Here is a 21,676-nt window from a genome sequence, read left to right as displayed (position 1 = left end):
ATCACATATTATTTGCTGTTTAAGAATCTGTTGTGCACTGTATAGGACAGCACAAAACACTAATGCATTGTTTCCCATCTGGCTCCTTACTTAGTCTTAAATAAACATTTTATTTTCTATAAAGCAATTGGAAACTTGGTGATAGAATACATTTTTTAAAAAAGTTTAAATTAATCCCATGAGCATTTAACAATTTCCTTCTTTTGTGGTAAAATGAATCCCTTGGTCAGGAGTTATGCTTTGTTTTATTTTGTTTGGTTTTTGGCGACAGAAAAATAAGAAAATAAGTGAGTCCATGAATAATATTGCTAGCAGAAACAAGAAAGGGAGAAAGAAAAAATCAATACCAAGAATAAGTCAATTCCAATGGGGACAAATCATTGCACTTTCAAAATGGAAGGGTCCAACATACCTGACCCTCTCCCAAATTCTTAGTTGGTCTTTCCAAATTGTTATGCTATTTTAGCTTTCTGTTTATGTCCCTGCTCTTGGCAGGTTGAACACTCAAGAACAGTAATATAAGTAACACCCATAAGGAGGGGAGTCTCATGTTAATAAGCCTATGTACATACTTTGCCCTGGCTATCATGACATTTTGTTCATGATCATATAGAATAAGAACTGGGAGAGTACAGAAAGGGATTACCTGACAAAAAGTGAGTCTTCCAGCTGATTACTGAGAGATTCTCCTACAGACAGAGGGGGAGATCATTCACATGGGGCATTCACATGGGGCACAGTATTTCAAATTTGGGACCCATTTATATAATTTTCCTTCAAACCTTGTCATTAATCTTCCAAATCCCTGATCATCTGGCCAAAAACTAGATACAGCTCATGAGTTTAAATGGTGCCACACCCTGTTCATCACTCCTAATCAAAGTAGAAAAATCATCTGTATTCCTCAAAGCGTTGCCTACTGGGAGGACTTTTTTATGTGCTTTCAGGAATGATCATGAATTTGTATTTCTACAGTATTATACTCATAATTGGTTGCAGAACACCATACAGAGCTCTCTACAACCAGGTTTCAAATGTACTATCCTCAAGGAAGCTATTAAGTAGAGGAGGTTGAGGAAGAGACAACAGTGTCGCAGGGGTTGGCGCATGCCGAACATGAGCGCCTGTCCATAACCCTTTCTAACACCTTCCCTATCTTCTTGAGTTTGTTCCCATATATACAACAAAATTACATTTCTGTAGATTAAATGACACAGACCACAGTGAGAAGCTAAGGTCACATGACTACTTGGTGTTTTATGAATAATCTTAGAATATCTAACAGGGGCCAGTGCTATTTCTCAAAGTAGTGTAGTACACACCACAGCTCTGCTTCAAAACCTAGCAGCTGAGCTCTGGTTCTGTTATTGGAGCTTATTACTACTCCCTTTCAGTCTCCCAATCGGTCACAGACATCTCAAACATCACTAAATCTGTTGAGTCATAAGGGCTAAGTGTCAAAACTGTTTATACGACAGCCTGAATAAGCTAGAAAGTCTTTTTCTGTGTTTAGGCCCAATTAAAAGCTGATAGCTTAATTATCCAATAAATAGGTTGAGATTACACAAATGCCAAATGTCACATATGTTGCCTCCAAAATTCAAACTAACTTACTTTCAAATATTAGGCAAAGCAAAATATAATGGTTTTACTCTGTAAACAAATTTCCAGTATACTCCAAACTATTGTATCCTTGGAAAATTTGCTAGGCTTTTGAGATTTGAATTTCCTTAGTGTATGACTCCTATCTTCCTGTATGCATGTGTCTAATCAAAGCATCTTGGTACCTGCTATTTCTTGCTTTCTAGATTCTATTCACATGTGTCATTAATGAAAAGGACTTCTTTGATGTTCTAGGGGATGTCGAAATGATGAGGATCTCTGCAGATGAAATTATGGCTCAGAGTCAGAAAAATGACATCTATCTAAAGTTAGGCATTGAAGGCTTAGTATTTTCCCAGCCAAGTGAAATAAATTCTTTCTGGTGTTCTTGCCTCATTGGAATAGAGAGGTGGCTAAATCAATAACTGTATATCAAGTGCTAAGGTGCATGGTGATACTTATTTGTTTCATTAAAGAGTCATATAGTACATAACATTTTAAAGGTGTTATTTTACAATAATCTACCATCATTCTCTAGGACCAAGCTGTCTCCAAAAGAAGCAAGCAAGTGACTTAAATTTGGGAAGGATAGATCAGGTGTCTTGCATCATGTAAGCCCAGGCTGAACTGCACTTGTTACTTTACTCTCATTAGCTCTCCCTGAACAAGGGAAAAATGATTTTCTTGGTATCCAGAAATTAGCAATTGTCCAACAATCAAAAACATTCTAGTTATATTTTTTCTTACTGCACAATTATTTTGGTAAATGGTCATAAATTCTTTGAGAAAGGATAGGAAGAGATCTTATTTTAAATACTTGTAATGTTTTAAACATCATCCTCAAACTGATGTGACTTTGCATTTTGTCAAGCAGCCTTATATCTTTAAACTTACTCAGTTCTGGCAATTGAGTGGATGGTAAAATTGACTATTTTGCAGTTCAATGCAGGCCTCTATTTTTTGCTATACCTAAAGTAGTTCCTTCCTTTCCCTTTTTCTTTCTTTTTTTCTTCCTTCCCCCTTCCCCCTCCTCCCTTCCTTTCTTTCTTTCTTTCTTTCTTTCTTTCTTCTTTCTTCTTTCTTTCTTTCTTTCTTCTTTCTTCTTTCTTTCTTTCTTTCTTTCTTTCTTTCTTTCTTTCTTTCTTTCTTCTTTCTTTCTTTCTTTCTTTCTTTCTTTCTTTCTTTCTTCTTTCTCTTTTCTTTTCTTTTCTTTTCTTTTTTCTTTCAAATGAGGGAGCACTTACAGAAATCAGGTAGGATGTTAAAGGTCTGCCCATTTATTTTGGTACCAAAGACTCCATGATAAACTAAAGGTCAACAAAGACCTACATGGACAAAAATATTTTGATTACCATTCTTTCCCTGCTGCCCATCATTATAACCATGCCATCTTGTCTGGCAGTGGAATACTGATATTTATCCTCTTCCACTATGAAATGAGAAAATCCACTTAAGTGGCAGCATCTCCCACCTTCATCCCAGGTTACAAAGAACAACTCTTACAGTACTTTTCAAAGATGCTGGTCCTCTCCCAAATGCCTTGGAGAACAGTATATCTTTGGGATATCATGAGGACTGTATTTGAAGGTAGATGGGTGGGATGCACATAATAAATTCCTAGATCTCTAAGTTATTGCATTCCTTTCTCTGCATTCTTCCCTAAAAAGATTTTGTTATTTACATTTAATTCAGTACAAGGCTCTTCTGAGACCTGATATAGATAAATTAATTAAGCATACAGAATCCCTCCTAGCTTTTCTTTCAAGCACATGAGTCTAGAATCTTTGGTAAGTACCCTATAAAAATAAATTTGTCAGTATTATACTTCTCTGTCTTTTGCTTCAGAATCCATTGGAACTTATACACAACAGATTTTTGCAGGTCTTTCCCAACTGATGCGCTATTTTACAAGGATGTGAATTCAACCAACCAATCGTTGTAATTTAGCAATCTCAAAATTAAATTCTGCATCTTATTTTTGGTGATATCAGTATTGCAATTTTGAGATATAAGAGATTTCTCTTTCTTTCTTTCTTTCTTTCTTTCTTTCTTTCTTTCTTTCTTTCTTTCTTTCTTTTTTTCCAATCATGAGAAACTTTCTGACAGTTACATTTTCCCCTAAAATTCCTACAGCGTTTAGAAAGAGCCAACTCATCTCACAATTTGTCTCCTTCCTGCCTTTAAACATGATCTTTCACAGTGTCCATTCAGTCTACTAAAGCCTTAGCTTTATGAGGAAATTCGTTCAAAATGTTGAGCAGGATAATTTAAGTAACTATGTGACCTTGCCCTTCATGGACTACCAGTAACTCATTCTCTAATACTAACTGGATTCTCATTGTTCCAAACACAATCTAGTTTGGAAAAAAACCAAATCTAAGTCCCAAATTCTCGAGGTTATGGCCCATGAAGAAACTTCTCTTTTGATTAAGATCCTTAGTTGCAAAAAAAAAAAGAAAAAAAAAAAAAGAAGATCCTTAGTTGCAGAATATTAAAGAACAAAAATCTCAACTGAGTCAGTTTTAAGATCTAACTGGGTTTATTAAAGAATTCATGAATCAGGCAGCATCTAGCAAATCGAAAGGAGCATCATTGAGCTGGAGAAAAGGAAAAGTTTTTAAAAGAGAGATTGAGCAGGGAAAAGAAGAAATTATTAGCAAAGAATGCATTTTTTTAGGCAAGGTTGTCCTTCTAAGTGGAATGAAGGGATCTATCAATAAATTTCTCAGTACTGGCCAGGAAATTCCATGCTGACTGATTAAAGTTTACATTCCTGGGGTGGTTAAAACGTCAGTTAGGTTAGTTATTAAGTCTTGGTTTGCTGACATGGGACCTTTACATAAGTGACTCCATTTGAGGCCTGTGTTGTTTTGTTTTGTTTTGTTTTCTGTTTGTACCAAGACAATTATGCACATTTTTAATTTTAAAAAAAAAAGGTTTTTTAAAATAATCTCTATGCCCAAGATGGGTCTTGAACTCATGACTCTGGGATCAAGAGTCTCATGCTCCCCTGAGACAGTGAGGTGCTCTACAATAGTATGCACTCTTGACTTTGCTTAAACTAGCTAGGGGTTATTAAAAAGTTAAAGAATGTCTTAGATGCCTGGGAAAATCAACTGGGTTTCTACACAATCAGAATGTTGAAAACCCCCACTATTCCTGTGACCCATTAGCATCGATACCACTAACCCTTAAGTTTGGACAGTAGAAATGCTAACAAAGCTGCCCTAAATCTTTTCTTCTCGGGTGTGTTTAGTTATGTGCCAACTTGGCTAAGGCTGAGGTACCCATTTGTTTGGTCAAACACTATCGTAGATGGTATTTTATAGATGTGATTAACATTTATAATCATTTCACTTTGAATAAAGCAGATTACCCTCCGTAATGTGGATGAGCCTCATTTAATAAGTTTAAGGTTATATAAGCAAATACAAGCTTCCCAAAGAAGAAGAAATTCTGTCTTAAGACTACAATGTAAAAATTCTGCTTGAGCTTCCACCCTGTTGACCTGTTCTGCAGATTTTGGACTCAGATTGCAACATCAACTCTCCCATGATTTCTGGTCTGCAGATTTCAGACTTGCCAGCCTCCACAATTACGTGAGATAATATATATGTCACATATCATGTTTGTTATTGGTTTTGTTTCCCTAGAGAACCCCGAGTAAAAAACTAGGCATAGCTTCCATCTCACAATCTCACATTGCTTATCTCTGGCTTCCCACTCTCTTATGGATTTGAGTGTGAAAATTTCCTTGATTACATGCAGAAGCCTAGCTGCGAAGCAATTATACCTAATAAGGGGAACCCTCTTGCACTATTGGTGGAAATACAAACTAGTGCAGCCACTCTGGAAAACAGTATGGAATTTCTTCAAGAAGTACCCTATGATCCAGCAATTGCACTAGCAAGCATTTACCCAAAGAATACAAAAACACTAATTCAAAGGGATACATGCATGTATCCTTATGTTTATAGCAGCATTATCTACAATAACCAAGTTATGGAAACAGCCCAAGTGTCCATAGAATGATGAACAGATAATGAAGATATCTCAAAGAACATAGAGATAGATATAGATAGATATAGATAGATATCAGCCATAAAAAAAGAATGAAATCTTGCCATTGTAACAACATGGTTGGAGCTAGAAAGTATTATGAGCAAAGGAGGGGAAGAAAGGAAGAGAGGCAAACCTAGAACCAGAAACTTAACTGTAGAGAACAAACTGATTCAAACTGATGGTTACCAGAGGGGAGGTGGGGGGGTAAAATAGGGGATAGGGATTAAGAAGGGCACTTGTGATGAGCCCTGGGTGTTGTATGGAAGTGTTGAAACACTATACTGTACACCTGAAACTAATATTACACTTACTTTAGCTCACTGGAATTTAAATAAAAACTTATAAAAAAACATACCTATTAGCTTCTAACAGGCTGTTAGAAGAGAAAAGCATGTTGAAGGGGAGTGGGAATGGTGGTTAATGAGTCAATGTGTAGTATCTGCTACATTGATATATGATTATTTATTTATATATTGGCTTTCCCTGGTAATCAGTTAGTCGTGAATCTGTAGTTATATCTTCATACCATCTATCAAATTTGGCCATATATTTTATAACACACGAATAAATAAGATGTATTAGCCCCCAATTTATCATTTACAGAAGATATAAACATTTAGTTTCTGCTTGTTTGCTTACTTGATGACATACATGCATATATAGCTCTAAGAAAAAGAAAATGAATAAAATAATTCATAATTTCTATTTTGAGGAAACTGAGGGGAAAAGATAGAATAATTTAACATAAGTCATTTGACGATTTAACTGAAGGAAGTTGCAGAGCCTGGCCTAGAACACAGGTTTTGTGAGTTCCTGATTAGTGTCCTTTCCATTCCACCGTGCACAAATAAACATTATAATCCACAAGGAAATATTCACCTAACTACAGCCTGACTTGCCCATGTGTAAATAAACCAAGGCAACAGGAAGAAATGTGGAGTTGAGACTGGAGAGATTGCAAATAGACAAAAGCTCTCTGGCCAAACCTCAAACTTCAGTGTTTTATGGAAGGATGAAACCCATAGAGCGTATTCTTTTCCTTGAATGTTTAATTTGTTATCCTTTTATATGTAGAAATTAGAAAACATTCCAAAAATCTAACAGCAGTCTGTGCTCTTTCTCTGAATTCAAATAGTCCACTTTTATTGAACATTTTACTAAGCTTAGATAAATCAGAGAGATTATCCAAACGCATTCAGCTCATTGTAAAAAACACCAGAGAGACCTTTAAAAGGATTGTAAAGACTCTCAATCAAACTAGTTCTCACAGAAAATGTGTTAAAGGACATAGGACACAGTTAAGAAGCTGGAAGCAGGATCCATTTCCACAGCTACCATTTAAATTCACTCTTTTGTTACCTCCATCTAGAATTCTTTAACAGCACTCCCAATGGCCTCTCGCTTCCAGTCTTCCCACTCCAATTCTACCTGGAAACGCTGTTTTCAGTTTAGTCTTGAAAAAATGTCATGCCGTTCTAATGTTTAGGCAAAGTGATGGAGGACTAATAGCCAAAAAATCTTGGCTTGAGCTCCTAAACTCTGGTCTTGGGCAAAATATACTTTTCCTGAGCCTGTGTCTGTTTTTTGTCTCTCTCTCTCTTCAATTAAACTATTTCATAATCCCTGCCTAATACGTGGTTCATAATATAATAAAATGAAATGATTAATTTGAAAAAATGTTAAGCACTTTCAAATATTACAAAATAAAAAATAATAAAATATTTTGAGGCTATCAAGCCAGCAATCTAAGCTCAAAAGGAGCAGGCTACAAAATTTTAATTGTAACTATATTTGTATTCTGATATATTGTTTTATCAGTGAACAATCTGTGAAAATAAAATTAATTTTGTCCATTTTTAAATAAACATGATTTATTAGCTCAAGGTCAAATTCCTCCAATTATTTATCCATTACATTCACCATTCATTAGAAGTTTTAGTTTTAGGACATTTCACCCATTATTTTAGTGTTCCTTTTTTCTCTTGTTTTTTTATTCTCTCCCCAATTACACACATGTGCGCATACACACACACACACACACACACTCATACTCACAACCACTATGTTAATCATGAAGCATTTTATTGAACAAAAGATGACATAATCAAATGATTTGAAGCATAATGATAAGAACTATTTTAAATGTCATTTTTAAAAGAGAGTTTATTGACTGTTATGTAACTATGATATTTAAACAGTCTTCAGAAGTTCAAAGGGTGAAAATGATTGCACTGTGTTAGAATTCTACACAATATTCTCCAGCAGTATTCTCCAATAAAATAAAGATGCTTCTAATACTGTACTATCAGTAGATTTATTATTATTCATCTCTTCTTGTTCTTACATAAGGAGCTGAAGCTGCAGTGACAAATTCTACAATTAAGAATATATCTTTAAAAACACATTTTAGGTGGTCAGCTATTATTATATAAATCAAGGCATCAATATGCTTACTTATTCTACACTCTGCCCCCATTTAGGGTAAACCCAACGTGAGGAAAATATGAAGCTAAGATTGGCATCCTTAGATTGTTCTATCAAATCGATTCAAGCTACTGACCAAAACAAATGGTCAGCTTCAATCACAAGACCTTACTTTTAAATTACGCTTTTTCCAACTTGTCTTTTTTATTAAGTAAAATAAAAATCTGTTTATCAGATTTATTGATATAGCTGTATATAGCTCTAATACATTTTTTTTCATGGCTGAATAGCATTTCTTTGCATGAATATCCCAAAATTTATGGACCTATTCATTTATTGATAAACATTTAAGGGATTTCACTTTTGACGTTTTTGATTTTGCTGACATGAATAATTTTGTAAGGGTCTCCTGGTGCAAGTGTGCAAAGATTCTCTAGGGTAAATACCTAGGCAGAGAATCGCTGGGTCACTGAGTATACGCATGTTCAGTTTTACGAAGACCTGCCGGGTGTGTAAGCCTTGCCTTTGCCGCGCTCCCTCAGAACTGTATATTCATCTCGGTTCCAGTCACACAGGGTGTGGCAGAATGCCTCAGGGCTAACCCACAACTTTGCTTGACTTGTTTTATTTGGGCCTATTGATTTCTTTACATTTTGGCCATGAATTTTTTTTCAAGTATGTTTATTTGTCCAATACAGTACATACTTCTGTGGAAAAGTTTGAAGTTTTTTTCCTTATTTGTTTGTTTAGTTTACCCTAACCATGATGCTGAGATGCTGAGATGTAAGTTTAGATGTATTCTAGTCATCTCCTCTTGATTTAAATTTATCTTGCACCATTATTTTCCCTCACAAATTATCTGGCCGTCTTTTCTACTTTTAGTTTTATGTTTTTTTACAAAATCACTTCCTTTCTCTCAGGTTCCATCTCTAATTCACGCTTTCTTTTTTCAATCGTTCAGTAGTTTGCATTACTCTTTAACATGTCTTATTAAATTCTAGATTTGCTCTCTTTCTTTGTTACAAGGAACAAATATCATAGATTATGTGGTAATAATTGGCAGTGGCAGAAGAACTGGCTTAATGACAAATTCTAAATGTATCAGCCACAGTCCAAACAGGAGATAGAAACCACATAATAATTTGAATGGTGACAGTTTAATATTAAGAATTATTAACTATAACAGGGTCCTGGAGTAATAGAACTGGCTGGCTTCTAAGGAGTACAGATAACTTTAGACAATAAAGAAATAGCAGATACAAGGATCAGCCACCACTCCTGTGGCTACGACAGTGCGTGTAAGGAAGAGGCCCCACACCCATAAGGGAGCTCCAGAACCTGTTGAGGAGGGCAGAGCTGAGGTACCTGAATGACAGAGAAATCACCGTGAAACTACTGGAAGGACTTACTTGAAACCTGCCCTCTGGACTTTACCAAAAGTCTCCTTCTGTGATGCTGGAAAAGTTGTTTGGGGGAAGTGTTTCGCTGGAGGCATTTGGTTACAAAACCACCCAGAGAAGCTGTAAGAGGAAACTGCTTGCCATTGCTTCTTATCCTTGTGCACTGAATTCTCCCAACAATCAGCTCAGTGTGTAAAAGGACCCTGAGCTTGAGAACGGACCTAGCCCTGCCACCACCAAGACCATAACCTTGTGGAACCCTGAGCAGAGGACCCAGTTAAGCTGATGGACCTGAACTCCTCACCCATAGAAACTATGAGACAACAAATGCATGTTGATTTAAGCTGATAAGTTTGTGGTAATTTATTATGCAACAATATTTTTTCCTCAGAAGCAGTATATCGGCCATCTATAATATTACTGCTGGAGACGTGGCTAATATCCAATGTAGTTAGTGGATAAGAATCCAGGTTTTAGGTAGCACCTGGATGGCTCCATCAGTTAATTGTTGGACTCTTGGTTTTGGCTCAGGTTATGACCTCATGAATCTGAGATCAAGCTCAGACTCTGTGCTCAGCAGGGAGTCTGCTTGAAGTTTCTCTCCCTCTGTCCCTCCCCCCATTTGTGCATTCTCTCTCTCAAAAAATAAATAAATCTAAAAAAAAAAAAAAATCCAGGTTTTGGCAAAGGAGAGGGATGCTACTAGAGTGAAAAATTGAAAAATATGAAGGCCTCAAACACAGGGCCAATTTTCTCCTGGAGACATCTGCTGAATTATAAAGTTGAGCAAGATAGGAAGCTCAACACTTAAAAACCACAATTCTCTATAATACTGAGCTTCACTGATGGCAGTCTTTGGTATTAGGAAGCAAAAAATCACCGAGAAGTTGCTTCATAGTCATAATATGCTACCACTTGAAGTTCCAGAAGAGATATAACCTAGAAATGGGGACAAAGAATATAGGTTGACTGCTACCAAAATAGCAGCCTGACCATAACTCTGCTTAAACATAAGTTGAGATGGTCAGCCCCCTTCTGTATCTGCTTGGAGAATAAAAATGTGAAACTCCTTAGTGTAATGTAATATCACATGAAGTCTCCACATGTTTTTATATGTAGTATCTGGAGTTCAATTGTAATAATTGAATTTTTTAAATTCATGTCAGAAGAAAGTACAGAATGATTAAACAAACAAAAAAGTAAATCAAATCTACAATGATCCAAATCTAACAGACAAGGATGCAGTTCTGATTCGTTTCTTCAAGAAAATACAGAAAAAATGGACAAAACAGAGTGAAATACTAAGAAATTTGTAAGAACTAGCATCTAAAAATATAATAAAATAGAAATTATAGAAATGAAAATATAATATATAAAATGGAAAAATGAGTAGATTATTTTAATAGCAAACTACCATAAGAGAAAGAGAATTAGTCAACTGGTCAAAAGAAAATATTCAAGCTGACAGAGAGAGGAGTAAAAGGACAATGCGAAAAAGAGACCAATGGAATAAAAAAGAGCTGCACCACCTCTAATTGGAGTTCTAGTTGAAGAGAGAGAATTGGGCAGTAGGAATACTTGAAGAGATAATGCGTTTAAAAAAATACTAACTAGGGGCGCCTGGGTGGTGCAGTCGTTAAGCATCTACCTTCCGCTCAGGGCGTGATCCCGGCGTTCCGGGATCAAGTCCCACATTGGGCTCCTGCTGGGAGCCTGCTTCTTCCTCTCCCACTCCCCCTGCTGTGTTCCCTCTCTCGCTGGCTGTCTCTCTGTCACATAAATAAATAAAATCTTTAAAAAAAAAATACTAATAATATTAAATCACAGAACCAAAAATCTCTACATACACCCAGTAAGGTACATAATAATCAAAGGAAATAAAATAATACACTTAAGCACATCGTAGTCAAAATAATGAAAATGAAAAAAAGAGAGAGAGAGACCATTTTAAAAGCAACAGAAGGTAAAATAGACACAATGTTCAAAAGAGTAACAGTTCAATTGACAGCTGAAACCTTATAAAAATGTAGAAGCCAGAAGACAATATAGTGGCATCTTTAAAGTGCTGAAGTCAACTAAATGTACCCTCAAAATCTTATACACTGTAAGATTTTCTATGAAATATGAAGACAAATTTAAGATATTTTTGAATAAACAAAAACTGAGAGAAACTGTCACCACCAGACCTGTATTTTAAAAATGCTAAGGGGGGGGTGCACCTGGATGGATCAGTCGGTTAAGCATCTGACTCTTGATTTTGGCTTAGGTCATGATCTCAGTCAGGGTCATGGGATTGAGCTCCACGCTCAGTGGAGAGTCTGCTTGAGATTCTCTCTCTCTCTCCCTCTCCCTCCCTCTCTAAGATAAATAAATAAATCTTTAAAAAAATGCTAAGGGAAATTATTTAGTCAGAAGGAAAATGATACCAGAAGAAAAAACAGAAAGGTAGAAAAGAGTTAATAAAAACAGTATAAAATAAAAATTAAGATTGCATAAAAATAAGTAAGTGTATTCTATAACATTTTAAATATATGTAGACCTAAAATGCTTGGAAATAACACTAAAGAAGGAGTGCAGGAAAATGGAGTTGGTAAAACATCATTATATTAGGTTATCATAAGTCAAGTATGCATGCTGTAATATCTTGAGTAAAAATATTTAGTGTAAAATATTTCAGTAAACTGAAAGAGTAGTGAAGAATTTTATACTAACAGCTTAGTAGAGAAAAAGTTAAGCAACAACAATAAGCATTTGATGAACACAAAAGAAAGCAATAAAGGAAAGAAAAAGGAATATAAAACTCCCAGTTAAAATAGGAAACGTGTAGTAAGATTTTAGATACAAACCCAAATTTATCAATAAATTAAATGTAAATGATCTAAATATATATCTAACATGGATTTATATTAAGAATCTATAAAGTACTACCACAAATCATGAGGACTCGACAGAAAACCAAAGACATGTACAAAATGTTTATACAAGACAATCTGTGCTATATGACTTTGTTAAGTTTACATGAGTATGTCATTGGTAGAATTCCAGAAACGGTCATCAAAATCTTAGAGGTGGTTTTTACTGTGTCAACATTTAAGTGATGTTAATATATTTTTTATAGTTCCTTACAATATTATTTATATATTAGCAATGTGTACTTTTTTATAATTTGGAAAATAGCTACTTTTATTATATATTCACCTTGTAGGTCACGTCTTCATTTCCCAACAGCTTAACTAATGTCATAGCTAAATAGGAAAATTATTTAAGCCTCCTCCCTCTTTAATAACAGACATTTAAATTTCTAGAAATCCAATTGTTTTTCTCAAGGAACTAAATCAGATTCAATAAAACTGATTAGCACCTTATGGACCATAGTATACTTCCATTTTAATGATGCAAAATATCTGAGGCACAGAATATTTTCATTAGAGCTGAGTTAGTGAAAGAATTTGGTTAAAAGCTTTGCACGTATTTCTCTTTCTTATTGTAAACGTAAATCTGCGAAACATGGGATAAAAGTGGTTCTCTTATAAATAGAAATAAGCTAAAGTAGAGTAAAACCTATGGTCAAAACTCTACAAGTACTCCAGAGTGAAGTTGAATTTCCTCTCTATAATCCTTTACTGATAGGTTTATATATGTTTATTAGGTTTATCAATCTTCTTTAACACACTTACATGCTATAAAACATCTGGTAAGGAAAAACAGAACACAGTATTTGACTTAATGCTAGTGTAGTCAGGATATATATTTCTTATTATATTAGTAACAGACACAATTCCACAATACAATAAGTAAAAATGTTTCCTCTTAAAAGCAAAGTACTCCCTTCTTGGAAATAAATTACCCTGGCGAGGACTATCATGGGGCTCCTGAGAATAGGTAATTCACTTCAAATGAATGAACCCTCAACTAAAGGGAGAGTGTTTCTGCTGGTGAACTTTAAAGTGCCACTTCACTTTCTGCCTCAGTTTCCTCATTGGAAAGATGTGGTAATACACAGTCCTTCTTTTAAAAGTGAAGATAATGCTAGTCTATCGAAAGGTAAATTATGAATATATTGACACAGATTTAAATCTCCTCAAATGGCAAATCCCATACACACGCTGAATAACCACGACTCCAGTGTTCAGTTTATCACTCATCTGTTTTTTATTCACTCCAACTTCTCAGCATTGTCTGAAGCACACCTATGTTCTAAACGAAAATGCTCCCATGTTTTACCACGTTAGTAACATCACTAGATGAGTGTCTCTTGAGCTGAATACAAAGTATTCTGGGGTCGTTGGGTTTTTTTCCCTACTATAAAAGGACTACAACTGTTGGGGCCTTTGGGTTAGAATGAGCAATTAATGTCTTTTTCAATTGTGCAGCACTTATAAAATTGAGCATTTTATATTCATCTGGGTGCTTTGTTTAATCACTTTCGTGTGAGCTATTTTGAACTGGAGTTTTAACATTTAGTTGCTTTTCCCATTCTTTAGTAAAAAGATTTGTAATGCACACCTCCCACATAGTATTTGAAAAATATACACTTTATTGACCTATTATTGGAGGTTTTGTGGTTCCTCAGACATGATTTTATATAATTTCATTTTGAATTCTGGCTTGAGTTCAAGCATTTTGAAAGCAAAGCTCTGATTACTGACTTGTATGCATAGTGTAGGGAGTAAATGAACACCTCCCTCGACCTTCTCCAGACTTTCAGTTCTAACCTCATCTCCCCTTTTCTTGGTTGCCCTTTGAAACATGTATACTAAGGGGAGATGGTATTTGAATATTTGGCAGTTACTGATGTGTTTTGTTTCCTTCCTCATTTGACACCATTTGTTGCATCTAAACAAGTTATCTTTCCTCTTTGAGGTATCAAAAACAAAACACGGTCCCTCAGAAAGTGTCGGAGATCTTCAAAGGACCATTACTCTTCTAGACAATGAATAAATTGTTTCCATAGAAAAAGGAAAGGATCTTCTTGTCTTCCATCCCTCTATCTCTCCCTCTCTCTCCCTTCCTTTCTCTCTGCCTCTCTGTCTCTTCTCCTTTCTGTCTCTCTTTTTCATTGCATAATAAGGAATACAGTAATATTACACACTGATGGATCTTTCAGTGCAGAAAGGATATGGAGGAAGATTCTACCAAATGCTGAGTGCTAAACACATCTCATTTAATCCAAAGGCTGAAGTTAATAGCAAGAGACTCAGCAGGTGTGGCATATGAACCAAGAGTCTTTGAGCAGGAAGAAACTGAGTTGAGTATTAGCTGTGTCATTTATTGACCATGTGACCTCAAATTTACTAAAAAATCTACAAGTGAGTCTTAGTTTTCTTATCAGTGAAATGGGGATTGATAATTCTGCCTTGAATAACTGTTTTTCTCTGTTACTTCCGCTATGTAACTTTTCAACATAGATGTTCTTCAGACAGATCTCTCATCTTTCTGCCGTTTATTCTGACCTACTGAAGGGTCTTATTCGCCCTTGCAGTTTTGACTCCATCTTTACACCAGTAATGACAAAATGTGTATGTATCTATAGCCCAGACCTCTCCAGACTCTGTATATGTATCCCCATCAGCCTACGTCACATCTCCTAAAACTCTTTAATTGTATCTCAAACTTAAAATTCTAAAACCAAACTACTGATCTCCCTCCTGGCCTAAAACTGATTCTCTTCCATCATCCCCTTCCTCGGTGAAGAGGAAATCCTCCAATTGCCTAATTCAAAAACCCTGGAGTTATCTTTGACATCTCTCAAAATCTGTCCAGGTGTGTCTGTCATTATTCTAACAAAATGAATCCAAGAACGATCACTCTGTGCCTCCCCAGGGAGACACAACAGGTATTTAACTGCTTTTTTCACTCAGTTGAATATTCCATTCAATAGACAAGAGTGATCTCTTAAATTATAAATCTGATCATATTATATTTTACGTTAAAATCCAATTATATGCAAACAATGAATCATGGAACACTACATCAAAAACTAATGATGTACTGTGTGGTGACTAATAACATAATAAAAAATTTAAAAAAATAAAATCCAATTATAATATAGCTAATGTGTATTGAGCATTTACTACATTCTAGACTTTGCCCTAAAGATTTTACATATGTCACTTCATTTATGCATGATGAGAATTAATATCATTATTATTATTATATTCATTTTATAGCTGATGACACTAGAACAAAAAGAGACTAAGAAACATGTTCATGGATACACAGCCGCTAAGTGGGAGAAGCAGACCATCCAGCTTCAGAGTTCACTTTCCTAACAGGACGCTATAGTTCTTCCCAGTAGCTCTTGTTCATTCTTGAGAATAGAAAAAAATTAAAAATGTCTAGCTGGAATGCTCTTATTAAAGCTCACCTTGTAGTGTGTGTGACTGACTTGTAGATTCTAAGAACACACTGGTAAATTGTCAGGAATATTGCAAGCACTTTGCTAAACATAACCATTATTAAAAATTAAATTTTGTAGGTGCCTCAGTCAGTTAAATGTTTGCCTTCACCTCAGGTCATGGTCCCAAGGTCCTGGGAATGAGCCCCCAACAGGCCCTTGTCCGTGGGGAGTCTGCTTCTCCCTCTGCCTGCCACTCCCCCTACTTGTGTGCTCTCTCTCTTTTTGTCAAATAAATAAAATCTTTTAAAAAAATAAATTTTATAAAATACAATTAAATAAATTTTATTTAAAATGAAGATAAAGGTAATAATTACTCAAAACTTATCACTCCCTGCTTATCTTTTGCTCTTGATGTTATTTACATCTATTATATCAATATAGTAAAAAGAAATAATGGTGAACTGGTATACCTCTTTTCCCAATTTTGTGTTCAGGTGATAGTGTTCATGGTTGGAGTATTAACTGCATGAAAATCTGTAAAAGTTACAAATTAAAGCTTGACCTATCATTTTTGTACTCTAGACTTAAGAAAATGATGGAGAGGGGCGCCTGGGTGGGTCAGTCGGTTAAGTATCTGCCTTTGGTCCAAGTCATGATCCCAGGGTCCTGGGATCTAACCTCATGTCAAGCTCCCTGCTTGGAGGAGGGGGGGCTGCTTCTCCCTCTCCGTCTGCCACTCCCCCTGCTTGTGCTCTCTTGCTTTTTCTCTCAAATAAATCAAATCTTTAAAAAAATAAAAAAGAAAATGATGGAGAAAAATGTTAGTGATAACTTAAAGTGGACTTGAAGTGTTAGGAGACTGTTGACATTATATTGTGACTAGTACAAAAAAAAATTTGAGGAGATACACTTTCAGTATTCAAAAACTATTATCCAAATTAGTAAAGGCATCTCTCATACCATTAACGAATGAGTGAAGCTCTGACATGCATATTTGTTTCATTTTCATTTTTTTTTCATGTAAATGAAAATATCCACCAACATTCATGTTGGGATTATATTCTCTCATCAGTTGCAACTATTGCTTGCGGATACATTAGACTGGCAAAAATCAATAAAAGTATTTTATGAGAATCAACTATATGCAATTGATTGTAATATTATCTAAAAAATGTAAGCTTTATTGTGTATATATATATATAGAGAGAGAGAAATATAAAGTATTATTTATTTCTTACTAATTCTGAAATATTGTTCAGCTAACTAAAGAAATAGTCTTCCTTTTTTAAATTTGACAAAATTAGTAAATCCTTACTGTAAGCTGTTTTTAAAGCCATCAGTCATGCACTTTGTAAATAGTACTCTTATTTCTATTTTTTTATACATCCCACCGGTTTTTATGGAACTTATAGACTTGATAACTATGCAATATGTTCCAAAGTATTCTGTATACTTGACATGTACTTGTTTGACATTGATTTCCAGCAAGAAACTAGGCAGACAACTTAAGGAGATGATTTATGAGTACAGAAAGAATGAATAACAATCACCAGAAGACAGCATGTGTTTACTTGGCTCAAGTAATGGCAGACTAACCATATTCACACTTTCTGAAAGAGACTAGACTCTTACATTGTTGAAATGCAATATTTATGTAATATATTTTGTCTCAATAAAGCACCAAGATACTGTGTAAACAAAATGTTGAAATAGGGATTGAATGACAGTACCGATGATCATAATTAGGAGGCAGATGTTAGATCAAAGTGAGCACTTTCCATCAGTTGGACTTGTGCAAGAAAATAGAATGGGTCTGCTTGATGAGTAGAGAGCTTTCTATCACCAGATGTATATTTAACCAATGCATGAGGTTGGCCTAGAATGCATTTCGAAGGGCCCTTTATGCTTTTTTTTTGGGGGGGGGGCTTTATGCTCTTAAGCTGGTTTCAAATGTGTGAATAAATTGTAAAATCTTTATTTCTAAAAGAAGGAGCTTTAAATTATCCTATGAAAACATTATGATAGCTAAAGATGTATATAAGCTCATTCTAGCATTCTGACCAAGTTAATCAGTCATGGCATTTGGTTTTGTTTTAAATGCTAAGCAATATACCTGGTATCTCAAAAGTATCCCAGATGACTAATATATTATTCTCAAAAGACTTGATGGGAATCAGATCAAATGTTATTATCCTTATATAAAAATAGACTTTTTTTTTTATCCTCTAGGATTTAACAAAGGACTTGGAAGTTGTCAGTACACCATGCTTCTGTTTTTTCAAAGCACTTTCAACACCTTGATTTGATAATCCAGAGTGTAATATTCTTGAAATATTTTACTCTTGGAAATGCTTGCACCAAATAACTAATTTTGAATTATTAATTGTCATAATCTGCACACAGAAAAAAACTCCTGGGAAGAATTGAAAATAAGTACCAAATATCACAGAAGCCCTGTCAATAGAAAAGGATTACCATTAAATTCTAACTGCAGAAATGTATCCATTATACTTACTATCATTAAATGAAAATCAAAAGTAATAAAAATAAGTGCATGAAACTGAAGCATATTGTAAAAACATCTCCTCAATCACAAGAAAATATTAAAAGGTAGAAATAATAACACTATGTCCCAGTGTTGATTAGCAATTAGATTTGATAGTTTTAAAGCTTCATCTGATTCTAAAGTGTGGGTGACTCTAAGTTTTGATTACTTAGAAGTGCGGTCAGCTTCAAAAAATGGAAAACCTAAGCAATCTTTTGTACACAAATAGGGGTATATATTTCCAACATAACAGAATGTTCAGAGGAAGGAAGTTGCCTGTCTTGCTTTCATTGTTCAACATTGCCATCAAAAACTCTACTTCTCTGCTCTGCATCCTCAATGTATTGGCTTCTCATTTTCTTGAATTGTATCCCATGATCACAACTGATCAATCACAAATCTCTGTTCTCTGGCTAAAAATTTATGCTCAAAACTGCAAAGTATAAAAAAAGGCTATCTAAGAATTCAGGGCAAGTGGGAATTTAGTATTTACTATTAATAGAGTTGGCAGTGATTTTTTTCTAATATTGTGAAAGTATTTTTATAGAAAATGGAAAAATAAATGAATACTTTCAATTTGATAGCAGTCGGTTTAAACTGCATAGTAGTTCCAGTAAATCATCATTCTCAGCTACAGAATCAATACATTTTAGTTCTGGCATGGATCTCATGGGTCACCTGACCCAGCCTCTTACTTTATAGATAAAGAAACTGGGATACAGACACTTTAAATTATTTGCTCAAGATCATGCATGCTACAGAGTTGTGGGTAAACAGCAGGCCCAGATTGCTAGCAAGAACATATTTTTTTAGGTACCCATAGAGATCTGTACACAGACACATAAAAAGACTCACGGTCTAATGGCTGGATTGGAAAGCATCCAGCATATTGTAATGGTACTGAGATCTATGTGGGAAACATATTCAGAATTTCTTTTTATCCTCATCCAGATTCTAATACTAGATTTAAATGTTCTGCATTAAATAATTGATTCCCGACTTTGCAGGTGGGATTTAGTACAGTAGCACAAAATAATTGGGAAACTGTTAGCATTTAGCAGCATCATTATTATTTGCCTTTCAAATATTTTTCATTTGAGTTGATCAGTGCTTTTAAACTTTACCTTTGGAAAAGCTGTCTACAAAGGATGAGAAAAATAGGGAACTATATTTAAATGGTGTATTTGTCTAGGAATCCAGGTATAATTGTGCCATACTAAAGCAGAAAGTATTTAGAGTAATATCAACAGATGATATTTTAAAATAGGCATTAAGAAATACGAAAGTATGTAGACTTATTGGCAGCAAATTGCCACAGGTTATAGGAAATGTTTGGTGCAGAACAAAGAGGTCAATTCTGCTTGGAAAACACATCCTTCCCATAACATGGCCCCTGAGTAAAGCAACAAAACAGATATATGCATGAACTTGAAATAATAAGCAGCGTTTTCAAATAAGTGAAGTAATTTTATAGGAATTCATCGTATACATTGTAGCACCCTAACTGTATTATAACCGAGAGCTATACAGCCTGAGAGGCATGTTATGGAATCAGAATGAACTAAAAATGGGTTGACTGTCTCAGCTGCCTTGTGTGTAAATCAGGAACAATAACAGTATTTCCTTCACTGTGCTCTTGTGAGAATTGAATGAGATGAGGCAAAGCAAAGCATCCAACTAACCCAGGGCCTAGCACATAGTGAGCACTCCGCAGTGATTAGTGATTACTAGTATTACCAAGTTGTGTCCTTCCCCTCCCAGAAAACCAACTACACCACCCGGAAGGAACTACAGCTGCTGTTAACTCACAGGCAGGAAAACATGACACACCAGATCTCTGAGCCCTTGGCATATACCTAAAGACGTTTTTACATGTCTCAAACATCCCTTTGTTGTTTCTAAGCACTGAGAGACGGTTGTATTTATATGGCATTCAACAGTGTCATAATCCTGTCATTGTATTAACTGTCTTTAAACCAACAGGATTTGTGAAGGAGGATAGAGAAGTTGATTATCTTATTATACAAAATATGTTCCATGATGTGTAAATCAAATCCACAACTTGAGCATCTAATATTGTTGGCTGTTCTTTTCTTATTTAACTTCAATTAGCCAACATATAGTGCCTCATTAGTTGGCTATTCTTCATTCTCATTTTATTCCAGTGCAGAAGCTTCCCCATTACCCCAGATATACTAAAAGTATTGGCTAGAATAGCATTCTATTTAACCAGCGTTCTCATTGGAAATAGTGATTCTCCAAATACAGCTCTGCATTGATTTTTACCAACACAATAAGTCATCAAGTATCAGTGCCACTTAGGCAGCATAGGCACACACCGGAGCATGTGTGTGTGGGTGTGTGTGTGTGTGTGTAATGGAGAGAGAGAGATTTCGAGAAACAGAAAGAGACATTGGAGGGGGAAATGTGTGTTTATTATATTACTGCTTCTTTCATCCTAAGATGATTCCGTTTTGGTGCTGTGAAATTTATAAGTGACAACCAAGATGCAAAACCATCATTGCCACACTGAAGAAACCCTTAGATGAGCACATGCAGTTGTGTTTGTCTGGTATGTTATTATTGATATGTTATTATTTCTGTCTTTCTACCTTTCTCTCTGGGCATTTAGCGTTTTTGCTCAAATTGAATACTGTTTATTTGCCCTATTTATGCAGTGAGAAATGGCAACTTGCATCAATTGCCCTTCAGTATTCCTAGACTAAGCTTCATGTCTTCTAATAAGTCATTCTTCCTTGATGGGAGGGGTCATATTTTATTCATCTTTGGATCTGCAGACCTTGGCATAGTGCCGCTGGTTCGCAATAGACACTGAATGACTAACCGCTGTATTGAATTGAACCATACCATTTAAAATTGTCTTTAGGCAACTGTTTTTATATCTACCCCCTCTGGCTTTTCTAATTGAATTCAGATAATTTGAAGTGAGGTTTCAATTGTTGTAGATGGGTGGCATTTCCATCCTTAATTACCAGTGACCTACTCTTATCTATCGATGTTAACTCTGGGCTTTTAATGTCAAACATGACATTGATCCAGAAGCCAAATGTGATTCTTTCAGTTTGGATAAGAGCCTGAACCTATATTGTTTCAGATGACATTATCACACATGAACCTTAAACATACTCCTTATGATAATGCAAGCTTCATAGTGTAGAAACTCTAGCATAGCTTCTATCTTAGAGGCAGGATGGAAACATCATCCTTACTGTAATATCTCTCATTATTTCAATATCTTTAGCATGGTAAATTTGTGCATGTTCTCCCTAATTTTTTCTTTCA

The sequence above is a fragment of the Ursus maritimus genome, unplaced genomic scaffold (assembly GCF_017311325.1).
Source record: "Ursus maritimus isolate PB19 unplaced genomic scaffold, ASM1731132v1 scaffold_13, whole genome shotgun sequence".
Lineage (NCBI taxonomy): Eukaryota > Metazoa > Chordata > Mammalia > Carnivora > Ursidae > Ursus > Ursus maritimus.
This window is presented reverse-complemented; position numbering follows the sequence as displayed.